Genomic DNA, 16,738 nt, shown 5'->3' with positions numbered 1-16,738 from the left:
TGAATGCACTCGTCGGTGCATTAGTGACTTTGGATTGTAATTGCTTGTTTGACAGCAGTTTATTGTGTACTTGGACATGTTCGTCCTGTTTTTATGTACGGAGGTTCTCTAATCGGCTGGTGTCGATTGAATATACTATCTATGATTTCTGGCAACATGCAGTCCTTATAAAACTTCTTCAGTTTTTCCTCCATCTCTGTTGCCCAGAATGTATCATTTCTTGGTACTTTGACAATTTTCATTCCTTTCAGCGTCCATAAACAGAATAGAGCACATTGTATAGACAATGATATATAGACGATGTATAGATGATGTATAGACGAATAGTCGTTATGTGCAACTGTCCTTGCACTTGATAATAGTAGTGATGAATTTTGTTCATTTCATCACCCCGGAAAATACGCCGTATTGCAGGAAGTTGGTCTATTGTTTCAGAAGGCGATAAATCCTTCGCCGATTCAGGACATTTTACTTCGACGATGATATCATTGTCTACAATGCCGTCAGGAGTTGCACCTAAGTAAGGCACAACGGCATCGATAAAGAGGCCACATAGTAGAATATGAATTCCTAATTCGTCTTCTAATTGCCTCAAGGCGTTTGCTTCGTTCGCTCTTCCGTATTCGAGGGAACGTAAATTCGGTATTTGCGGATACATTATACTCTTCAAAGTATTTGCCCGCAGTGTATCTTTTCGTAATCTGCATATCTTGCCGAAATTTGATGCGGTTAATAATTTTCTCCTGTAAGCTATCCACTTTTCACTTTTCGCTTGATCGCGAGTTTCTACTTCAATTTTATGTCGCATCGTTTGCCACTGAAGGAGTGTAAGCATGTGCCTTTCATACTCGGAAGAGTATACAGTCTCTTCCATATCTGGTTTTGCTGCACTGGGGCCGTAATCCTGGTCGTACGATTGTTTCGGATTTCTGAAGGAGGATGCTTTCGCTTCTTTTTTATATTTAGATGCCATTTCTGCTGCACGCTTCCGACGTTCTTCCATCTTTCTTACGATGTTTGTCGGCTCTTTATTCATTGCCATACTCAATTTACTAAAGGTCACTTTAGGTCTCTAAAGGTCTCTTTAGTGTTAAATTGGACGACAGCAGCGGAGACTCTACCCTGATATGAGCCTCTTCGTCCAAAGTTTATCCTTTTTCCTCCGATGAATTTCGCAATTATATTATTAAAGTTTTCTACAGCATTATTATTTAAAGCGTACAGCAAACTTTCAGCTTGAGCGAAAAGTGGCTGCATCGCTTCTTCAATGCTTTGATATACACAGTCTGTCCCATTTCCGATGAGACTGGTTTAAATTAATAGCCGATTGCAACGATATCTCTGATTCATCTATTGATCTTTGTAGACACGTCCTTCATCTATCTTCACACCGAATTTTGTAGCGCTTCCATTGTTTTGTCAATAGTTACGACATTATTACCAAACGTCCACTGTGTCCGATTGTTGTAAAATCGCTATGGAGCAAAGAGCGAATATTAAGTTTTGTTTTAAGTTGGGTAAAACTGCTCAGGAAACATTTGAATCTATGAAAAACGTTTACGGTGACCAGTGTCTATCCCGTGCACAAATATTCCGTTGGTTTGCTAGATTTCGTGATGGTCGTGAAGACCTTGGAGACGATGAATGCTCACCGAAGCCGAGAACTTCGAGAAATGAAAAGAACATTGAAAAAGTCAGCCAAATTCTGCGCTCTGACCGTTGTGTGTCCACGAGACTTATTGAAGAGCTGACTGGCATTCCTAAGAGTGTAGTCCATCGCATTTTGACCGAGGATTTGGGAAAGAAAAAGATCTGCGCGCGATTTGTTCCACATTCTCTCTCGGAGGAACAAAAAGACATGAGAGTGAGTCATTGCAAGGACATGAAATCTGCCAAAGAAAAAGACCCTGCATTCATGTCATCCATCGTAACTGGCGATGAAACATGGTGCTTCCGATACGAGCCACTCACCAAAAGGCAGAGCGCGACATGGAAGTCATCAGATGAGCCGAAAGAGAAGAAAGTGCGGATGCAGAAGAGTCGAATCAAGACGATGCTCACCGTTTTTTTCGATTCCAAAGGCATTATCCATAAGGAATTCGTTCCAGAAGGTCGGACTGTGAATGCTGAATATTATTTGGGTGTTCTGAAGAGATTGTGGGACAGAATTCATCGCGTTCGACCGGAGTACAAGGAACTTGGCAGTTGGTTTTTGTTGCATGACAATGCGCCATCGCACAAAGCCCTAATTGTACGCGAGTTTTTGGCCAAAAAAGCATCATAACGCTTAACCACCCGCCATACTCGCCTGATCTAGCGCCGTGCGACTTCTGGTTATTTCCCAAACTCAAATTAGCGATGAAGGGGAACACCTACAGTACAATTCCAGCCATCCAGAAGGCTTCGACCGACATCCTCAAAGCTATTCCGGCCCACGAGTACCACACATGCTTCGATAAATTTTATAATCGCTTGCAACGCTGTATTCACTTAGAGGGGGATTATATTGAATAAATATATTGAAAAGAATGCACTATAAAGCGTCTTCTTCTTTAATTTAAACCAGTCTCATCAGAAATGGGACACACTGTGTATATACCACCTTGCTTCAATCGTGGAACATAATTTACTCTGTTCGGATCAGAATATTTGGTGCAGAAATATGCTAACTTCTGACACTCCTTGTGTTCACCGAAAACATGACTTGGTACATTTTTCATGTCCTCCTTCAAATTTTTTATTTGATTGACTAGTCTGATTTTTTCTTTGAACCGGTATTCTGCAGCTTTCTTTATTCCAGTACGCAGCCGCAGAGCATTGTCCTTTACGACAGCTCTTAACTCTTTGTAGCGGCCTTTTGCTACGATGTCGTTTATTTTCCTACTGAAATTCCGTAGCAGGTTATTGGTGCATTCTATTTTTCGTATATGCACCATATAATCTTTATATGGATCATTGTCCAATATTTTCTTGTACACGATGCTATCGCCATCGGCAACTAATATAGAATATACTAGACTGTGCATTTCTATGCTGCATTTGAATCCTTCGACGATAGCAACACTTTCCATACCGGTTAAACTTTGCTGACGACCCCAGTTTTTGAAACAGCGATGTTCGCGCGCTGCTTCTTTCTTTTTTGATAGTGTTTGGCAAATCATACAAAATTTGTTTTTAACGCTGATATACAGCACTTTTTTCGTATGATATCCCACGATGGCTCCTACGCCAGAAAGAGAATTGTAGTGTCCTCCGCGGGACGATCTTTTCATCCAGCTGCCATCTGCGACAACTGGAATCCACGATATATTATAGCCTGCAAGCACATCGCCTCTTGCAATAGCCAATTCTCTTTCCTCTTTTCCAGCTTTTTCCATTTCTTGTTGTGCGGCCACTTCGAAGACATCGATTATGTCATCCTGACATTTCTCGTACATCCTTTTTGTCATGCAAGACATGTTCACACCAGAGAGTAATTCTTCCAGTTGATTATATCCGCCTCCCGTAACCATTGTTGCAGAAACAGCGGCATGGTTAATATCCATAATGCCATAATTCTTTCGAAGACACGGAATGTGTCCTACATAATTGCACATTCGGCACTGTACATTATACGTTTTTTCTAAGCCATATTGTTGACATCCAATTATTTCGAAATGTTCAATGCCACAGCCAATAGGTGAATGTTTTGCAAGATTCTTTATTTCTTCGAATACATATGCAAAATTAGCAAAATCTATTCCTTCCGAAATTGGTTCTTTTGGCTGTTCTGGTTCGGCTTTCTCTACCACCCAATTTATTTCTTCGTTTTCGTCGGTGGTATTCAATTGATCTTCTTGTGTATAGAAATCTCCTTCTTGTACAATTTCTTCGATAGTTTCCATTTCTTCAACATTTTCTATGTTTTCTTCATATATTTTCTCCGTAAGAAAATCATCCGCAGTTTCTTGCATGTAGTTTCTTCGGAGGTACCTGCACAGGTACCTGCTTCCGCCGCGGTACCTTCACTTACCGTGAGGCATGCTGCCTTTTTCAATTGTTGCTATTAGATTATGGGGTTTGAATTCAATAATACTCACAATATTAAATCAAAAATCAGACTTTATTGTAAGCATGGAAGGATGTCTTTACCCATGAAAGCTAAACCACGAAGTGAGGCTTTCTACGAATGCAACGCAGAAAATCCGGTGCCCACTTTAGAAAGAAAAATAACGGCCTGGGTCTGCAACGTGTTTATTACTCAGGCCTATAAGTTTAGATACGGCCAGAGGCCCATTGACTCTGGTTACAAAGTTAGACCTTTTCTATACAATGCACCCAGTGTCCCTCAACTCCACAATTCATTTTTGTTTAGTTAGAAAATACAAATAATCCAACACGCCTTCTCAAAAATGAATCGGCAGTTTTAAACTAAACTAATACATAATAGATTATATACACGTATACTAAATATAACCAAATTATTAATAAAAAAAAAACTATCCTTCCTTGCTTTTCCTGGGAATTACATATGGCCCAACATTTGTTGCGAAGAATCAGGGAAACCCAGGAAAACCTGATCAGACCATTTCACACACTTATATATATATATATATAAAAAAAACTTAATCTAGAGTTATATAAATATGAATATATATATATTTGTCTGCGTGTGCTTTCATTACTCCAGACCCATCATTGTCCTGAATTCTACAAATTTAGGTGCTGGTAACGGTTTCGTCAGCACATCTGCTATTTGACTATCTGTTGAAACATATTTTAGCTTAATAATATTTTTCTCTATTTGTTCACGTGAAAAATGGTATTCAATATCTATATGTTTAGATCTCTTGTGATTGCCCGGATTGTTTGCAATGCTTATGCAACCATTATTATCCTCATGTATTATAATTGGTTTTGTAACGTCTATCTTAAGGCTAATTGCTAAAGATCTTAACCATAAGGCTTCTCTTACACCTTCAAAAAGTGCCATGTACTCCGCTTCGGTAGATGAAGCAGCTACCGATGCTTGCTTTTTCGTTGACCAGCATATAGTACATCGATCGAACAGTTTAAATAAATATCCTGTCGTACTTTTCCGGTCATTTTCATCATGACCTCCCCAATCAGAATCTACGTAACCGCTTATTATATCATTATAATTACCTCTTATATAACTTAATTTGATATTACATGAACCTTTGAGGTATCTTAATACACGTTTTAAACTCTGCCAAAGTTCTTTATTATTATTATTTGTATATCTACTTAAAATGTTCACCGCAGTACTCAAATCGGGCCTTGTACATATCATAATATACATTAGACAACCAATTAAATTTCTGCATGGTGCTTCATATTTATTTTCTGAATTCAAGGCTAAATAATCTAGTTTACTTGGCAGAGGAGTGCTTACAGGATTACACTCATTCATATTAAATCTTTCTAAGACCTTTTTGATATAAGCGGTTTGATCTAAAGTTATTTTATTATAGTCACGTTTAATTCTTATTCCTAAGAAAAAACTAATATCATTTAAATCCGTCATTCTAAATCTGTTCTTTAAATATTCTTTAAAGTTAGTCATTGCTCCCATATTTGCACAAGCAATCACAAGATCATCTACATACAATAATACATATATATTTTCTAATATATTTCCTTTATCTAATATATATATACATCGATCAACTGATGAACTCCGGAAACCCTTCTCTAAAAGACATCTTTCAAATACCTCAAACCAACATCTCGCTGCCTGTTTTAAACCATATATTGCTTTATTCAATTTACAGACTTGATTTTCATTGCTTTCTACACCTTGAGGAACTCTCATATAAATTTCCTCTTTTAATTCACCATTCAAGAATGCAGTTTTCACATCCATATGATGTATCAATAAATTATGTTGATTAGCAAAAGCTATTATTAATCTAAAACTAGCTATTCTCGCAACTGGTGCAAATGTTTCGTTATAGTCTATTAAGTATTTTTGACTAAAACCGCGAGCAACTAGGCGTGCCTTATATTTCGAAGGATTTCCATGCTCATCATGCTTAATCGTAAATACCCACTTACAATCTACTATATTTATTTCATGTGGTCTTTCCACTAAAGTCCAAGTTTTATTAAACTCAAGCGAATTTAATTCATCATTAATCGCTTGTTCCCACTGTATTCTATCTTTATTTATTCTTATTTCATCAAATGACTCTGGAATTTTTTCAATAAACGACTGTGCACACATAAGAAGATCACATTGCAAATCACTTTCCTCATATGAAATAGGAGGACGATTTCTAATCCTATCACTCCTTCTGGGCATACTTATTTTATCAGACTGAGATGAAGATTCATTTTGCATATCTGTTTCTTCTACAGATTTATTATTCTGTTCGACAAATTCTGTTTCAGAGCTTACTTTTACACTCGACTTTAATATATCTGATTTACCATTATCAGATTTATGAGCTATTTCACCCAATTTTACTGATTTTGACTGAATGTCAGATGCATCAGTTTTATTATCGGGATTTACACTATCCCCTTCAATTCTCATTTCAGGACGAGTTTTTAAGTAAGTTGTTTCATCGAAAATTACGTCTCTTACCGTAACAAATTTACAGTTTTCCACATCCCACACTTTATAACCATTTGGCTCATAGCCCATTAAAATACCTTTCCAGGATTTTTCATCAAACTTAGTTTTCCTGGTTTTATTGTGAACATAAACGGTCGAACCGAAAATTCTCAGGTATTTCAATTGGGGCTTTTTACCATGCCACAATTCGAATGGTGTTTTACTCAATTTTAAAGCTTTCGTTGGAGTTCTATTTATTAAATATACTGCAGTTAAAACTGCCTCACCCCAAAATACTTTATCTAACCCAGCACCACTTATCATAGTGCGTGCCTTTTCTGTAATCGTTCGAACCATACGTTCTGAAACACCATTCAATTGAGGGGTTCGTGGAACTGTTAAATGGTAACTAATACCTTTCTTTACACAGAATTCTTTCATCTCATTTGACAAATATTCACCTCCATTATCACAATACAAATGTACTATTTTTAAATTAAAATGTGCTTCACTTTTTGTAACAAAATCCTGAAAGACTGAAAATACTTCTGATTTATATGTAATTATATATGTTGCACAATAATGAGTGAATTCATCAACAAATAACACATAATAATTTTTATTTTCAATTGTTGATGGAGTTATAGGCCCACAAACATCAGAGTGAATAATAAATAATGGTCGTTTTACATATTCTTTATCCTTGGCTCTATTAAATGGTAATCGTGCTTGTTTACCATTTATACAAGCTTCACAGATATTATCATTAGGTGATACTTTATCAATTAATTCAAAATCATCAACCATTTGTTTACTCTTTAATTCTAAAAATTTTGATCTTCCTATGTGGCCTAGACGCCTGTGCCACAATTCATAATCATTTTGCATAACATTGTTGATATGCAAATTAATTTTATTTACCGTTTTCTTACTAAATTTAAAATCAACGGCTATTAAATTGTTCAAAAGCTTACCAGTCATAATTACGTTACTTCCCTTTTCGATTGTTACACCCTTTTCGTCGAATATTGTCGTGAAGCCAGCCTGCTGCATTCTTCGCACCGACAAAAGATTGTGCATCGCATCTGGGCAGTATAGAACTCCTTCTAAAACTCCTTGGACTCCTTTGTTGCTTGTGACATTTATATTGCCTCGCTTCGTTGCACAAATAAATGTTCCATTTTTAGCAACAGAAATCTTCAAAGGTGGAAGTAAAGTTTGAAAATCACAAAACACATCCTCTCTGTTTACTATATGGTCCGAGGCTCCGGAATCAATTAAAAAGGTTAAATTGTCAATATGTTGATTTTTAAAATTCCCGGCCATGAAAGCAAATCCAGACGCACTCTCTTTCGATGTCGATGGTTCGCTTATATGAACAATTTGAGCGTTCTTATTTTCAGCTCCATGATTCAAACTTCGCTTATAATAAAAACAATCTCGAATCTTGTGGCCCTTCCTACCACAATGGTGACATTTCATGAACGGCATATTTTTGCCGTGTTTAAAAAATTTTTGTCCTTTCTTATTTGTATTCTTAAACGATTTATATTTATTATTAAATTTATAACTAGAACTAGGCACTTGTGCCTGAAGCACTTTATTACTTATATTAGTATTGTCTGTTTTTAACTTCACTTCGTGATCCAACAATCGCGTCTTTACGAAGGCTAGTGTTAAATTGTCTTCCGACAAAGTCTCGATGGCCGTTATCACACCATCATATTCTCCGGGTAATGTCAATAATAAATGAGACACTTTATTTGTCTCATCTAATCTAGCTCCCGCTGCACTTAACTCGGTTATTAAATCGTCAAAAATCACAAAATGTTTTACTAATGGTGTATCACCTTGTAGTTTTAAAGTTAATAACTTTTTCTGCAATGCTAATTGCGTGGCTAAACTTTTCCTCTCGTAGATAGCATCTAAACTTTGCAATACTTCCTTAGCTGTCATACCAGTCTTTACAAAACCAAGGAAAGAGTCAGACAAATGCTCCACAATAACATTTTTCGCGATTCTTTCCTTTTTGATCCAGTCAATCGTTAATTGTTCTGGGACCACTTCATCAATCGCACCAATTACATCTAACTCACTCATTAGAGCACGCACTCTGAGTTTCCATACACTATAGCGTTCACCATCAAATGGTTTAATGTTTCTTTTCACTTGAATGTTTTCCATTTTTATCTTAAAATAAGAACTATATAAGAACAAAAACTTATACACTATACGTTTCAATCACTTTAGTGTTTTGAGTCACTTAAATTATCACCTTATAACTTTATATTACACTATATTATAATTGTATTGTTTTTATTATTATTTAAACGTAAAAAAAAATCACCAGTGTTTAGAAAAAAAAAACGTATCTGGGCCCATAACCTATTAGATTATGGGGTTTGAATTCAATAATACTCACAATATTAAATCAAAAATCAGACTTTATTGTAAGCATGGAAGGATGTCTTTACCCATGAAAGCTGAACCACGAAGTGAGGCTTTCTACGAATGCAACGCAGAAAATCCGGCGCCCACTTTAGAAAGAAAAATAACGGCCTGGGTCTGCAACGTGTTTATTACTCAGGCCTATAAGTTTAGATACGGCCAGAGGCCCATTGACTCTGGTTACAAAGTTAGACCTTTTCTATACAATGCACCCAGTGTCCCTCAACTCCACAATTCATTTTTGTTTAGTTAGAAAATACAAATAATCCAACAGTTGCCTGCCAGGAAAATGTGTGTAATCAGTACAGTATTGCCTCGAAATAAGCAACTCGCTCGGGATCGAACAGTTGTTTATTACGGAGCAGGTATGCTGTACCGTTTGACTTTGTTCTCGAAACGGGACGATAGAGAACACGAGAAACGAGGAGAGATCGGATGTAGCGGCAAACCATAAAGTGATCGGCCGAGCAGCGATGTTATTTCTTGAAAAGAGATAGAATATAACATGTTCTCTCATTTTGGCACTAATTGTAAACGCTTCCGAATGAACGTAGAATCACAGGAATGAAACACATCAGAATCGTTAATGTCAGAATGAGAAAGCATTATATATGTTGTACATAATAATTAAGATTCTTGTTATAGATCTTATTTACGATTTCATTTTACAAGAATTGCTACTCTGGAAACTGTTTGGTTTGCCACTCGCTCTAAATCTGATCGCTCTGTTATTTATAATTGCCGGTCACTACACACGCTTCTCTCTCTCTCTCTCTCTCTCTCTCTCTCAGGCTGAAGTCTCGGTTCGAGAACGATACAGTAAAATTTGGATATATGCAACAGAAATTGGGACCCAAGCATTTCGTTTATAGAATCGAGGTATCGAATACGAGTTATGCGCGACGCCAGCCAAGCGTGAACGTAGAAAAGGACAGACAGTACAGGAGAGAGAGAGGTCCAATGATCAAAGGAAAGAGCCAAAACGTATCGGTGTGACTAATACTAATTCATTTATAAAACTTTTTTATTTTTGACTTTTTTAAAATAAAATTATTACTAGCGTATTGGTGAGATTTTTCTGATTAAAATGATACCGAACACGATATACTTTCAATTATATTTATTTATTTATTCAGAATATGATGCGGAACTATTGACTGCAAATTAGGAGCTTTATGATGTTAGGAAAAGCCCGTGATTTCAAACCGGACAGTTTTTTCCTATTGAAAATTAAAGTAATGTACAAGCTAACAATAATAATAGAATAATAATAAAATAAATAAGCAATAATAATAGAATAATAATAAAATAAATAAGCAATAATAATAGAATAATAATAAAATAAATAAGCAATAATAATAGAATAATAATAAAATAAATAAGCAATAATAATAGAATAAAGAACATCGAATCGACACCTCGGCTGCATATAAACGATGTGTGCGGCCGCAGAATGGACACCTCGCCTCGCTTGGATATGGGCAATGTTTTCATTCGATCTCTCTGGCTTTTCGCCAACTTTTAACATCAATTTTAGCAAGTAATTAAAATTCAAACTATATCGTGTTTGGTATCATTTTAATCAGAAAAATCTCACCAATGCGCTAGTACAATTTTTATTTAAAAATAGTCAAAAGTAAAAAAGTTTTATAATTGAATTAGAATTAGTCACACCGATATGTTTCGGCTCTTCGCTTTGAATTCTTGGACCTCTCTCTCTCCTTTACTGTCTGTCCCTTTCTACGTTCACGCTTGGCTGGAACCGCACGTAAACATAGAATCGACACCTCGGCTGCAATGTTTGGATCGCAAATCACCCTTGCATTTATTGTGCTTTTACTGTACATAATAATAAGAAAAACATGCAGTAGAAAAGAAAAGCAGGCATAGTAGAAGAAGATACAGTAAAATCTGAATTACTGCATTTTGCTCAGGATTGAATGCGATTTGTAATTTATACAGAGAAACAAAATACAATGCGAACTCTAATACAGGATACGTTTCTCGAGCGAGTCCAGCTCGTCTTTGATGTGACAGTCGCGAATCAAGGCAGCGTACGGGGATAGAATCGAGGCAGCGTACTGGGATAGAATCGAGGAAGTCTATTTTTGGCCCGTTTTCTTTTCACACATACATATCTGTACAAACGTCTCCGCTACGACGCTGCACAAGCAGGCTGTGTGTGTTTACAAGCGCGCGTGCAGTTGACCGCGCGGAAAACATTTGTTTTCAATACTTGAAAAAATTCAGAATATTTTAGACCAGGGTTTCCCAAACTATGTTCCGCTGAACCTGAATAGGTGTTCTGCGACAATTTGGAAAATTTTATATTTAAAAATAATTACTAAGTAAATAATGTGTTTTAACAGCATTTTTTTAAAAATTTTTATTGTAGGAATGACCCAATCTAAAAAATAAGCTAAGTGTTCTGTTAAAATTTCCAGGTTTGCAAACTGTTCGATTGCAGAAAAAGTTTGGGAAACCCTAGTTTAGAGTATCTCTTCCGCGAGGGGCTGCAGGGTGGTATTTCATTTTATGGCAAGTTGTAAACTAATGAAGAAACGAAGGGGTCCGATAAACACGTTTTCGCTTTTCGCGAAGTAAACCCTGCTTGACCGCGCCGGTGACAGAAAGCAGACCCACTCAATTATCAGAAATATTTTCTATGCAGTTTTTAGAACTATTCACAATTGACTAGTCAGTTTTGTACACATGTTTAGGAGGTCATGGGAAAGTTTTTGACAATATTATGATGATACTATAGTATTTTGTTAGCGAAACAATATTTTTACGAAACATTTGTATGTTTACATAAAAAATATGATACATTACAGAAAAAATATAATTACTTTTCTTACGTCCGGATATATATTTTTGGTACTCAAGAATGCATGAAAGATTTGATGATCGATATTCCTACGAAACGAGATCGAACGTTCTACGAGGACGCCGACGTTCTTTTTTTACCATTCAATGTGATCAAGATCTCGGTGAGGTTTGTTTATTTTAGATCAACCGTTTGTAGTAACTGGAAAATATTCAAATTGTAAATAGGATTGTAGGATATATATAGCTATATAATTCGTCATATTAAACAATTTCCACTTGTTGTAATAATTCATAAGTAATAAAAGATTAAAAAGGGGACAGTATTTACACCTATTTAGTAAATTTTATCGCATCGTCACTCGGTTTGAAATCTAATTTGTACGATGTAGGTATATTCAGCGAACAGTATTCTTCGATACTCGCAGTTACTTCGTCGCTGTCAATGGGTCATAAAAGAGAAGGATACAACGAGGGTCGTAGCAGCCGAGAAATAAAGCTTGTGACGTTTATGTCTTTTGCTACTTATGCGAAGGAGAAGATAACGCGAGTAGTACGAGCATACGATTTCCCCTACGTGTCTCAAGGAGTGGTTCGCGTTCGCGAAGGCAGAAGGAACGGTGAAGTCAGTATCGAGACGTAGTTTTGCGGTGTAATAAAATATTGATTTATTCAATAAAGATAGTGACTGGAGTATGGCAAAAGAGCCTATCACAGAATGGTAGAAGCGCCGCAAATATTGTGGCTGTTTACGCGTTAACAGTCAACGGAACGCAATTCTCATCTAATAGATGTTCAATAGACGCGCTTATTATAAAAATATAATAATATATATAACGGACTTGACTAGATTGATCGTCAATAATTCGTACCAAGCACGCAGATCGGATTTGCACGAATTGGAAATGTAATACAAAAATGGTAACGCAAAAGAAAATATTTCAACCAGTCGAGCGACTTTAACGCGACCCAAAAACTCAGTCTTCTTTTAATACGGAAAAATGACTGGTTGAATAACGCATTTAAATCTCGCGGAATGATTATAATAGAATATAAATTAATATAAGAAAATATAACGCAAAGAAAAGATCTCAATCAGTCGAGCGACTTTAACGCGACTCAAAAAAAAACTCAGTCTTCATTTATACGGAAAAATGACTGGTTGAATAACGCATTTTAAGAGAATATAAGAAAATATACGAAAAAGAATAACGCAAAAGATCAGAACGCAAAATCGTGACTCTGCTCGGAATGCGAAAAGTAATATACACACGACGGTTACAAAATTTCGTTGGTAGTCTACGATTCAAACGTCTTTCACCAAGGACGAGTTATTGTTCGCTCGATTTGTTTCGGAAACATACACCGAAATCACGACGCACGAAGGTCGCGTGATCGTGGAGCGCGTAGGCAAAAAGGAACGTTTAAAACTAACCGTGCAGCGAAATATTAGCTTTTACGCGCCTCTTAAATCGCGGAATGGCGAGCCAGTTTTCACCTGCGAACCTCAGATCGACAGGGGCACTGACTTCACGATTTCACTCACAATCAAAGGATGAGAAAGTCGCGCACTAAGTCCCGACCCTCGACTCCTTTGTAGATTGAAATACGTGAATTTAAGAGTATCCGATAACCGTGGATTTGCCGGAATCCGTCAACGTTCTTCCTGTTGTACGAAGCGTACTCAAGGAAGAAATTACGACTGCCAAGAGCGAGATCACGGCCCTCCAAATTGCAATGTGAAATTGCCAGAGCACAAGCAAAACGAGGGTGACTCGACTAGGTTTCCCTAGGAATCAACGTCGTCTCGGATATGCCTGCGTAGAGCGATCTTTCAAGGGTGCTGAGTCCCAAGATAGAAGGCCACTACTAAATGAAAGGGAGATGTCCAAGCTCGGGCTCTAGTCACGACTTGCTGGATCGCAATCTTTAGACGGTTATCTCTAGGAAGAGAGCCGTAGGCGAAAGCGTCCGTTCTGCTTGTCGTTTCGGACCAGAGTGTCGATCGATGGATCGACACTGAGCTCCTTCGATCCGGCGTTCGATACGGAGGGGATCCGCGCACGCGCTCCACTATGACGAATAAGTAGGGTTAGCACGTACCATCGCTATAGTTCAGATCTCCCAAGAAAAATCTATACTACTTTGTACTATACTATGTAACTGTACGAATGTACGGTTACAAGCTAGGGCGTACGAATATCCCGAACTGCAGGGTACTTGAGATATAGAAACATTGCCAGGACTGAACAAAGGTTGCTAGTGAGGCCTGGAGAGTGTTTCGAAGACTAAACTTTTCAATGAAAGACTTTTGCTAAAGGGACACATGGATGTCCCTTACATATTGCAGACAAAAATCCACAAAAGAAGAAGCAATGTGTTTCGTATTCAACAAGTAACAACGCTAAACATTGAATCGCAAAGCATCGATGACTGTTACTAATTTTAAACATTATCTTCATATAACGAAATTATATGCAGTTACTCAAAGTGGAAATCGTCCACCTGCGACGGATTGTTATTACATTATATGTCTATCATTTTATTTGGTAGAGTCTACAGAGTTATTGCATGGAAAAAGGACCTGAATATGTGCTATTGTAAAAGAATTCAGCATACAAAAATGTATAAGAATCACTTATTAAAAGTTACAAAATCAAATAACTATTGCAATTTATCAAATGTAGTTGCAGGTGGACAACAATATCGTGCTATTACTACATCACAAAATGTAACATTATACAAATCTATACCATAAAACGTAACTTACCTTTCTCGACGTTTTTTATTTCTGGACAAACGCCTTGTAAATACATTCAGCTTGTCCTTTCTTGTGGTACTCTTTAAATAGCGCTTATTTCGTTTATCTGTGCCCTTGTTTTGTACTTCCATGGTAATGGTCACACACACTAATTGTCACTGCACTTTTGAATTACACAGAGATGAAATAATTAGATATATCAATACCTGCGCAGTTCGATTTCTTTCTGCGTCCGCAGCGTAGTGCAAGCCTCAAAAAACTGATCAGCTAACGCTGTTCACAGATCAGAGATGCTGAGACGCAGAACGAAAGATAAACAGAACGGAACAGGATGGATGTATGCGTCCTGTTCCTCTCTTTCTTATTAAGAGTAGTGTATACTGATACATTTCCATAGATACATTTACATTTAGAGTATGTACTTTCGGGGATACTTTTTAATGCAAAAATATGCAGAGGAAAGAATTTTTTATTTTCCTGTGCGTATACTTTTGACGTATCAACCACTTTATTAGGGAAGAATTCATATTTCGTTCTACAGTTATCCTTTTCCACTTGCTAACGGCAAAGAAACACCCCGAAAGTATGCGCGGGCACGCCGCACGTTTTCAAACCTTTGCGCATTCGAATTTTCACGCGGGCCGCAGACGTATCCCTCTGTCCTTGGTGCAAGTGAAGTACAAAATATCGAGTGAGTGAGAAAGGCAATTTGGGCCCTGTCCACCCTTGAGGACAGCAAGGGTTGGATCGTCAGAAAAACAGTGACCGTCACCAAGTCAACATCGTAAGTACCTTCACGCTTACTACCCCTGTCTTTTCCGCTATGTGCCGGTAATATGAAAGTGGTTGAATTCCAAATTTTCCGTTTATTAAATTTCATTTATTTTTTTCATACTTTTTACTGCATTTTGTAGTGGGTTGTATTTTTTGTTAAAAATTATGTTATCTTTTATCGTATCATAAGTTGGGGCATGGATACATATTGTTGATTTAGCGAATTTATTACGTATTACATGAACATGATGCATAAGAAATGTAAAGTTCGATTTTTCTTTTTATTTGAACTGACGCCACATTCATAATAACTGACACACTTCTATATTTTACTTTCAACCAAAAAGTGTATTTAGACATATTCCGGATAAAGTTTCATTAGCGTCATAGTATTGTTGTAGTTTTTTGTGCAAAATGTATTATCAACTGTGATTATTTGAGTGTACGTGTATTTCTTACGCTCAAAGATTCGTGTATTTATTTTCACGTGGAATAAGAAAGTTATGTTATAATTTACCCGCGATATGTCTATAAAAGGCATATACATTGAGGTATAATATAGGTTTTCTTTAGTTAAAACAGAAGACAAGTGATGAAAATTAAACAATTGCTGAACCTCAAAAGTAGAAATTTCAGCATTTAGAAATGTACAGATTCCCTAACTGTGCTAAATTTCGACTAAAAGAAGCCTATATTATACCAGAATGTACAAACTTCATAAACGTGTACTTTTTTACTTCCCTTTCAAATTACATCCAATACTTTCACTGTTTCATCACTGTTACTCGTTTTTAGATGAGTACCAAAGAAGGCCTGACGATGAGTACTACAGAAAATAGTGCACGACGTGACCGGAGTCAATCACGGGACCCGTCAAGGTCTCCCCGACGGGACCGGAGCCGGTCCCAAAAATCTTTGGGAAGGCGGACTCCATCTCGGGACCGGAGCCGCTCCCGAAAACCAGCGTCGGGACGGCGGAGTCCGTCACGAGACCCGTCAAGGTCTCCCCGACGGGTACGAAGCCGGTCCCGTGGTACATCGGAGAGGAGAATTCCACCGCGTGACCGGAGCCGGTCAGCACTGAGTTCCGACTCGTCTAAATGCGAAAATTGTGGATTTTTTAAAGAGCTCGATATAAAAAAGAGGTACGTAGATACGTAGGCGGTCTCACGCAAAACGATCATACTGGATTTACGCATTTGTTATATTGTTATGAAAGTGTGAAAACGTCTAGGCATTATAGCAATATAATAAAGTACTTGGCAAGATCTATAGACTTTTTCCAGTTTAGCAAATTAAAATACCGAGATCGTTTTTGGTTATTACACTTCTGGTGTTCATATAAATTTCAGTTGTTCCAAATGAAACAG

The sequence above is a fragment of the Osmia bicornis genome, chromosome 10 (genome assembly GCF_907164935.1).
Source record: "Osmia bicornis bicornis chromosome 10, iOsmBic2.1, whole genome shotgun sequence".
In the NCBI taxonomy this organism is placed as follows: Eukaryota; Metazoa; Arthropoda; class Insecta; order Hymenoptera; family Megachilidae; genus Osmia; species Osmia bicornis.
The sequence above is the reverse complement of the archived record's forward strand: the minus strand, read 5'-3'. Positions refer to the sequence as shown.